The 8,591-nt window shown below is 38.1% G+C and overlaps 1 long non-coding RNA gene across 1 annotated transcript in view; it reads left to right on the top strand.

Annotated features, from left to right (window-relative positions):
- The window catches only part of LOC108291468, a 37,053-nt gene extending 29,031 nt beyond the window's left edge, over positions 1-8,022 (top strand). The window contains exon 3 of the long non-coding RNA XR_001819914.2: positions 7,729-8,022. This is a non-coding gene — a long non-coding RNA (uncharacterized LOC108291468). The remainder of the gene's footprint in view (positions 1-7,728) is intronic.
- Positions 8,023-8,591: the final 569 nt, after the last annotated feature.

Below are 8,591 nucleotides of genomic sequence, written 5' to 3' on the forward strand. Positions count from 1 at the left end.
AACTGCCCCCATGATTCAATTATCTCCCACTGGGTTCCTCCCACAACAGGTGGGAATTATGAGAGCTACAATTCAACATGAGATTTGGGGGGAACCCAGCCAAAGCACATCACCTTCCTTTCTCCCCTGTCTTGTTTGTTTGCCTTGGAATCTCCCTACTGGTCCTTTGGACCAGCTAAATTCCTCTTTGAGTTGGTGTCTCAAATTACATCCTTCCTAGATGAGGGAGAAATAGAAGCCCCCTCCTGTCTATCTTCTTGATCTTCTATTATAATGCTTATCAATTGGTTCATTACGGTTATTTTCATACACATGATATTTATGTAAGTCACTGCTGATTTACATACATGAAACTGCCCAGATTTTGGATTTTTTTCTTGTTCCTTCTTGTGTCCTAATAGCAGGCATTGTACCTGGTACATCCTAACCACAAAATAATGACTGAAAGCACTTCCACTGCAGGCAGACTTCAGGGCCTTGACTATGTATTCAGCCTTGGGCTTCCTTTTGATTGAAAGGAGGTGACCTTCCTTCATGAACAGTAAGCACAGACAGCATCAATAATTTTTATTTTAAGAATTGAATTGCTTATTTTTAAAATACATCCTATTTTTATGAGCTTGCCATATCTTGTAAACAAGCTAGTGATTTTCTTCCAGACTATCATGAGAGCACTGGCAATTTTCTTTAGGTGTACTTTGGTAGCATTTCATTAGGATGGAGTTATACTACTCTTTAAAAAGCAAATATTATGAATATGAAGTGTTGTGGGGGGTCCTGTTTTGAGCAGTTCCAGAGGGCCATGGTGTAGTGGAATCAGATTAGGCTAGTTTTGGGGTAAATGAAATTGGAATCTCAGTTTTGTCTTTAGCCTGATGTATGACTTGGTCATGTCCCCTGAATGTATAGTTCCCTTGTTTGTATAATATAGTATGCCAGAATTTTACAAGAAATCATTTGAAAATGCTTTGTAAGCATAAAGCAGAATAGAAACATAAGGGTTTAATAATATTGAGTTTCTTAAATTTATTTCACTGTATTTTCCAGTATATAAACCACTGCTGCTTATTATCGTTGTCATATTATTTTTGTTTCTTCTTCCTATTTTTTTCTCTACCTCCTCCTCTTCCCTTTTTCCTGTTCTTCTTCTCTTTCTCCTCCTTTCCCTCTTCCTCCTTCTTCTTCTTGTCCTTCTCTCATTTCTTTTTCTTTCTTTCCTCCTCCTCCTACTTCTTCTCCTGTCCATCTTTTTTTTTTCTCCTTTTCCTTCTTCTCTTCTTCCTCTTCCTTCTCCTCTTGTCTTTTAAGGTGATGCTTTTTGTTGACCTGTGCTCCCTTGGATAGGAGGTTTTTGTTCAACAGCTCAGTGGGATGCTCCCTGCAATAAAGAGCTTGAGGAATTTTTGTTTGAATACATTTTTTCATGGAAAGGGGAAACAAAAGATAAAATAAAAGGTAGACTGTATTGATGGGGCAACTCTACATCCCAGACACTGTTCCTACTGTTTTCCACAGTGATTCATTCGATTCTGTGAGTAGCCCTTGTGGTAGACACAACCAGCTTCCTTTTATAGGAAGTTACATAACCAGCCAGCCATGGGACAGGATTTCCCCTATGCCTGTAAAACCCAGAGCCTGTGCAAAAGACTTTAATACATGCTTTTGATACACTTAATCATAGAGAGGTACTCAAAGGGTAATTTGGAGGTCCTAGTTAAAGAAATCAAAATAAGACAAAACTCAGTCTGTATGGGTGAACACTTCTAACATGTGTACTTGGGATCTGTACCAATATGTGACCTAGACGCACCCCTGGCTCTGCTCTATAATATTGGGTCCCTGTAATTTGTTCTGGCTCTCCATCTTGCTATCCCTGATAAGCTTAGTATTTAGTTAAAAGAAAATTCCTACAGAGAAAAGTATTACTGACAGTGGGTCTCCTAATTCATGTTCTTTCCTTTCTAGTATCTTTGTTTTATTTTGACTGACATTTTAATGTGAAATATTCTTCAGTCTAAAGTAAAATATCTCTATTTAATTTCCTTCAAGGTAATTAATTCTTTACAAGGAAGTGCTGTTTTCTTTGGGACTTTATTTCTATTACTTTACCTTGCTGCTCCTTTGTAATTTATTTACAGTTCTGTTCTTTGTTTGAGAACATTGCTTTGCCATATGTTTCTACCTTTGTTTTTCTTGCAGATGGCTTTTTTTTCCCTTCTGTTTAGTTTCTTCGAGATAGTTGTGTCCTATGTATTTTCATATGCACCTCATTGTTTTTTCATGACACTTCATAAACCATGATTCATGTCACACTGAGCAGAATCATCACATGAATTTTCTAAATCTGTTTCTTGCATAACAAATGCGTGCATCCACGTGGGAATTCTGTGGAATGTCTGATACTGATAAGGTTCGTTGACACTTCAACAACACTGGTTTTCAATTTTTTCCCTAAATGTTTACAGAAACTCATAAAAAGCAATCATGCATAGCACAATATGTTTTTATTTTTATTCTTAAAAAGATTGTCTTGCCTATTAGATATGACATGCACCCTCATGATTCAGTTCCCTACATGTAGGTCTTCTACAGCATTTGTTTTGAAAAAATAATCTAAAAACTTTTAAAGATATTTAGTTGGAAAGTAAAGCAGAGATATTGTGAAAATATGACTTTTAAATTTAGCTATTGCAGATAGTCAGCTACAAAGAGTAGTGGTTCTAAATTTTACCATTTTGCTGATGCCCTGTTTTTCTCTAACTTCAAACTTTGTCAGCGCACCTCATTCTTCCCTAAGGAGAGGCAATAAAGTGGGCAACTTTGAAAAAGTATTTGCTTTTCAGCTAGGAGATGGGAAATACACAGACATGCACATGCCTGCACATATACATATACATGCACATATGCATACACACACATATCCACACCTGAATGTGTCTGTGTATATACAAACATATATCTAGGAGGGTAATGCATGGTTTGTCTACAGCTTGACTAATATAGTTGACAGTAGGATCTGTGCAGAAGTGAAGAGGAACAGAAGGGCAGAAAAGTGAAGAAGCCTCTGTCACCCCAGTTTTTGGCTAATTTGAGGGCAGGACAGAGCATGAACCTAGGGTCTGGAGCAGTGTGTAATAAGAGCTTTCTGGTAGCTTCAGTGGATAGAAGTTGCCTTTGAAGGTTAGAGATTTCTATCAAGGTTTAGGCAGGAGAAAGTAGAAATCAAGTCCCTCTGGGAGGTGGGAAGAATGCTAGCAGGAATAATCCCCATGGTTTCCTTGGCAGAGCTACCTAGACCAAAATTTGGGCTTATTTTCTATTTCCAGTAAGAAAGTAAGTTGGAAAGCAGAATTAAGGCAGAGCTCAGCAGGAAGGCCCAATTTTAAGTGGCCCATAGCCCAGCATTTTCTGAACTTTCTTGCTATCAAGGCAGTGCATATTCACTGAGAAAAACACATTTCAAAACAGGTAATGAAATGGAAAGTAAGTAACATCCAAGTAATTACCAAGATTTACATTCAAGTTTTATTTTTCATTAATTAGAGATGAGTGGGCATTTTCTCTTTGGGGTAGTTTATCGATGTGCCATGTCAGAAAATCAGGGTTGTGTACCATTGAGGGAGAGCTCATTGGTCTACAGGATGCGGATGGACTGAGACCCAGGGGATCAGCGCAACATCAGCTAAAGTGTTTGGACTGGGCTTGTGGGCAGCAGGAAACATGTCACATGCATGGGGAAGGTGGGGATGAGGAGAGCTGAACTAGTAAAATGTTAATTGTGTGTGGAAGTGTCAAGGATTCTGTGAAGGAAAAGCACAGGTAGCTAACAAGTTAGCTGGTAGTTTGAGTCAGGGAGAGTTAAGAGCACCTGAATTAGAAAGATGAAGGTGGAAATAAAGAGAATAGAAAGATTTGAGAGCTCTCAGGAAGCAGAATGCAGATAATATGGATGCTGATGAGAGCTGTTGGGTGAAGAAGGACAGATATTGTGAGAAATGAAGTTCTGTGTCCCAGTGACCAAAATGAGTGGAAGCTGACAGTTCTCATATGGATTTAGCTGGGAGGCAATCATAGGCCTCAGTGTTGGACATTCAGGGAAATGGAAAAGACATGAGAATAGGCTGTGGCAGGCTAAGGAACTAACTTCATTTTGGAAATGGCTTCAAGGAAAGGTGGCCCATAACCTATATTCCTATTGTTCTTACAGGTACCATCTTTTATTTCATTTCTACTTACTCTATATGATCAAAAATAAGATACAATGTCAAAATAATGACATGGTTCATGAGATCTGTATTTTCACGGCTTTTCAGATTCCTTTGCCATCTTTCTTGGGTTCAGCATTCTTAGAGCAGCGTCTAAGTCTCAGGTTGGTAATTCCAGTTCATCAAGGAAAGCTGGCATTGCATCCACACTCCAGTCCATATAATAGTTGAAAGCTATTATGAGAGAGCCAGAGAATGTCAAGCGGAATAGATCAATGTGCTAAAGTACAACATTAAGATACACTCTGCACAGTGTTTCCAAGCAGCTCTTGGAAGTAACAGATGGCTTCTATAAGGGAATAATATAAGAAAAGTACCTAAGTCATTTTCAACTTTGGCGTGCAGGGATTTTTAAGTCTCTAAATATAAATTCTATTACATTATGAGAGATTATAATCTCTAACATCAAGCTTGATGCTAGAAGGGAATTTGAAAGTAGGTCCTCCATTTCAACTCTTCTACTTTTAAATCCTGACCATACCTTTTAAGACAGGATTTAAAAAAAAAAAAAAAAAAAGGATTTCAAAGGAATCTCATAATTCAACCTGGTCTGTTATACAAAATGCATTGAGAGATTCATCCACCAATCCCATGGGGCAATGTAGAAAAGAGGTAGATCCTGAAATAACAGTGCTTCTTTGTTGGGTGTTTTATGCTCAGACTACACACAATACTACCCTGACAACCCATTCATCTCAGCCTTCTCTGTCTTGCATTATGTTTATAATATCTTCAGTTAGGCAATTGTGGTAAATCGCCTAAATTTCTAAAGTCTCTGTAGGTAAAGATGAAAAAATTAGTAACTGGTTAAAGTAGATTACAAATATAATCAAGTACGAAATCATTGCATCAAACCCTTATACTTATAGCATTAAAATATAAGTGAACTAGCCATCATTTTTGAAGTTAATTCCATAAACATTTTATGAATTTTAAAAATGATAGAAAAACGGGTACAATGATGGAGATAATTTACCTTGTGTATTTTCCACAGGAGGATTTTTTTTTTTTTTTTTTTGAGACAGAGTCTCACTCTGTCACCAGGCGCCAGGCTGGAGTGCAGTGGAGATCTCGGCTCACTGCAACCTCTGCCTCCCAGCTTCAAGCAATTCTCCTGCCTCAGCCTCCTGAGTTGCTGGGACTACAGGCACACGCCACCACACCCAGCTAATTTTTTGTGTTTTTAGTAGAGACGGGGTTTCACCACGTTGGCCAGGATGGTCTCGATCTCTTGACCTGGTGATCCACCGCCTCAACCTCCCGAAGTGCTGGGATTACAGGCGTGAGCCACTGCGCCCAGCCAAGAGAAATTTTTTGTAAGTTAATTTTTTAATACTGTGTGAAAGGGCATAAAATTTTGAGTTACAAGTCTTGGGTTTGTGTTCTGGGTCTACCATTTAACTCTGATTCACAGAAAGATCATTTTCATGTAGGACTTTCAGTTAAATCATCTATAAAGAGGAACTGCTAATATAAACCCTTCTGTTGGGTTGCTGCAAGAGCCTCACAGATAGCTAATGAGTGTGAAAGAATGTAGTCAGCTGCAGAGCTCAGTACAAATTTACAGCTGTCATAAAAGCATATAGTCATTGACTTAAATAGTAATATATATACATTTTTCTTTTAAAACTTTATTCATGAGAAATTAAGTATTCCTTGAGTAGTAATTCTAACTCCTTGAACAGTAAAACTGAGTGCACTTTCTTTTCTTGTAATACCCCATTTGATAGCAGGACAATACTGTTTAAGACTTTCCAAGGTTTAATGGATAATGGAGATTAGAGCTCCTTTTAAAAATGATCAAATTTGTCCTTGAATAGAAAGACATTGCAGTCAAATCACTATTCAGTTTGCTTGTCTTATTCCAACTTTCTAAGCTATTTCCTAGAGAATCGTTGAATATTTGCCACCTCTTTTGAAATTCACAAATGATATTTAGGAAAGAATTTTTATTTTAGAAAGATAAATGGTAACCAGCATTGAATGAGTATGTCTGGTGTGCAGAATATCTAGATAATGCTATATGACAGGAGGTCTGATGGGGCCAAAAATGAGAATAATAGAGAATTTTCAATGCTGGATAATGCTTTGATCTCCCCACCCACTTTCAATTAATTTACATCAACTGATTAATCTAAGGACCTAGGGATACTAGGGGCAGGACAGGAAGCCTTAGGGCCAACAATTACAATACATAGACATGTGTGTGGTGGCTTGCAGGGCAGGAGTCAAGGAGGGAGAAGATATGGAGGGAGGGATTGAGACATCTTCAAGAGCCAAATTTCCAAAGTTGAAGATCTATCTCCTGAGGACACACTCATCCTACAAGGAAGAACTCAGCAACACTGTGGAAGTGTTTTAAGGGAAACACAGGTTTATCCACTATCCTGGCTTCTGTAAGAACTCAGGGAGTAAGAGATAAAACAGCTATTTCTGGTGCTAAGAGCCACTAGGAAGCAATTGTTCCTCTTTTCCTGGGTGATAGCCAGTCTGCCTGTGTCATGTAGAATTCTGGTTGCTTCTTTTATGCCATGAAGGGCAAGGACGTCTTTGTGCTACTGCAGCTGCTATGGCCTTTCCCAGGCATTTCCTGTCCCACAAAATTGTAATTTTCCTGATTATGAAAGCTGTTTGAAGATTTCTTGATGTACAGTGGAAATCGTGCTGAATGATAAAAATCTCTCTCCTGTAAGAAGAGTGACATATTAGAAGACCCAGGGAGAAACGACCAGGATCATTTAACATTGCTTGAATCATTTCCACTGCTTTCTGTATTGAAGGAAAGATTGGGGGTAGAGAAGATAAGAATCATGGCATTGCTTCTCTTTGCCTTTCCTTTGGTCAGCCCCTATTCCTTGATTCCCATTTTAAAGATAAGCAGTATTGGTTGCTTGAGGATAGTTTGTCCTATCACAATCCTTAGATAATTGATAATACATATTCAGAGAGAATCCATTCCATGCAAGGTGAAACTCCAAGTTCCTGGGAAGCCAAAAACCTCAAAGGAAAAACAGAAATCTTATCAGGATGAGAATGTTCTTCTGAATGCATTTAATATTCTCAAAGGATTTTCTTGGAAGGATGGCTAGGGAAAGCATGCCTCATTGCTGGCATATGGTCAGAGGCATGGAGGAGATTTAAGAATCCTAGGAGAGGACAGGACTGGATTACTCTAACATTATATTCATTCTGCAGGCCAGGAGCTTATGAACATACATCACATGAAAAATAAAGACTGTCTCAAACAGAAGATAAAACATTGCGAAACATCCTGGGCCATCTTAGAATTTCTATGTCCTGGAAATGATTCCCTCCAATTTCTATCCAGTGCTGTGATTCTCTGCTTGAATCTAGTTTTGGCAGAACTTTTTTTTATGCCCAGGGTGTCAGAATTAAGCTCAGGGCTGTGATGTTTATCTTCCAGGAAGTCACTGGCACATTCCCACTCTTGGTTTGTTTTCAGATTTGTCACTTGGCTGACCTCCAAGCCTGCCCATCAGCCAGAAATCAAGAAGCCTGCAAGTCACAGCTGGATCCATTGGTGGAACAAAGCTCAGCTGCCAATTTCAGAAGAGAAAGCACTTTCTGCTCAGGAGTCACATTTAATTATGCAGAATTTATGTATTTTATTTTTTTGTAACTCTTGCATATTAAACCATAAATGTGAGCTAATGAAAGATAATATGTGTGAAACACCTAGCAGGGTTAGGCAGAGAGGAGACACAAAATGAAATCCATCTTGTTTGTTCCTCTTGTACTTCTCTCTCCCTCACTTTACAAGTAGAGTAATAACTTGTTAGAGATGGTTAATTAATGTAAACTTCCAAAAACAGTATCAACACAAAATGGTGCTCATATGTTTGTGAACGAAGATAGGAGGATACGATTAGAAAATGTAATCTACTTTCACCAAAAGACCCAAGATGAATGTCCAGTCGTACATTTTCATAGTGGGCTAGGTTAAGCTATATAAAATAACAAGAGCCTTCTAATTATTAGGATGTAACATGTTTTATAAAAGTATAACTCCCTGCCCCAACCAATGCTACAGCAAAATCTAACAACTAATCTTATTTCGAATATAATTTTAGAAATATGTTAGGAGCATCTGAAGTACATGCAGAACAAATAAGGAAACTAAGAAGATGCATTGAACATCTAAATAGCTCTATAGACAGTCAGTAGGTTTCGGAATTCAACTCTGAAAACTTCACCAATGCTTTAATCTTCTTCCCATTGTATATTTTCCATGATCTTATTCAGAATGTAGAAACTGTGTTCCTATTGTTAGTACTGAGGAAGAAATAGGTAAATATACATTATAAA

Source organism: Cebus imitator, unplaced genomic scaffold, assembly GCF_001604975.1.
Source record: "Cebus imitator isolate Cc_AM_T3 unplaced genomic scaffold, Cebus_imitator-1.0 Scaffold455, whole genome shotgun sequence".
Classification (NCBI taxonomy): Eukaryota; Metazoa; Chordata; class Mammalia; order Primates; family Cebidae; genus Cebus; species Cebus imitator.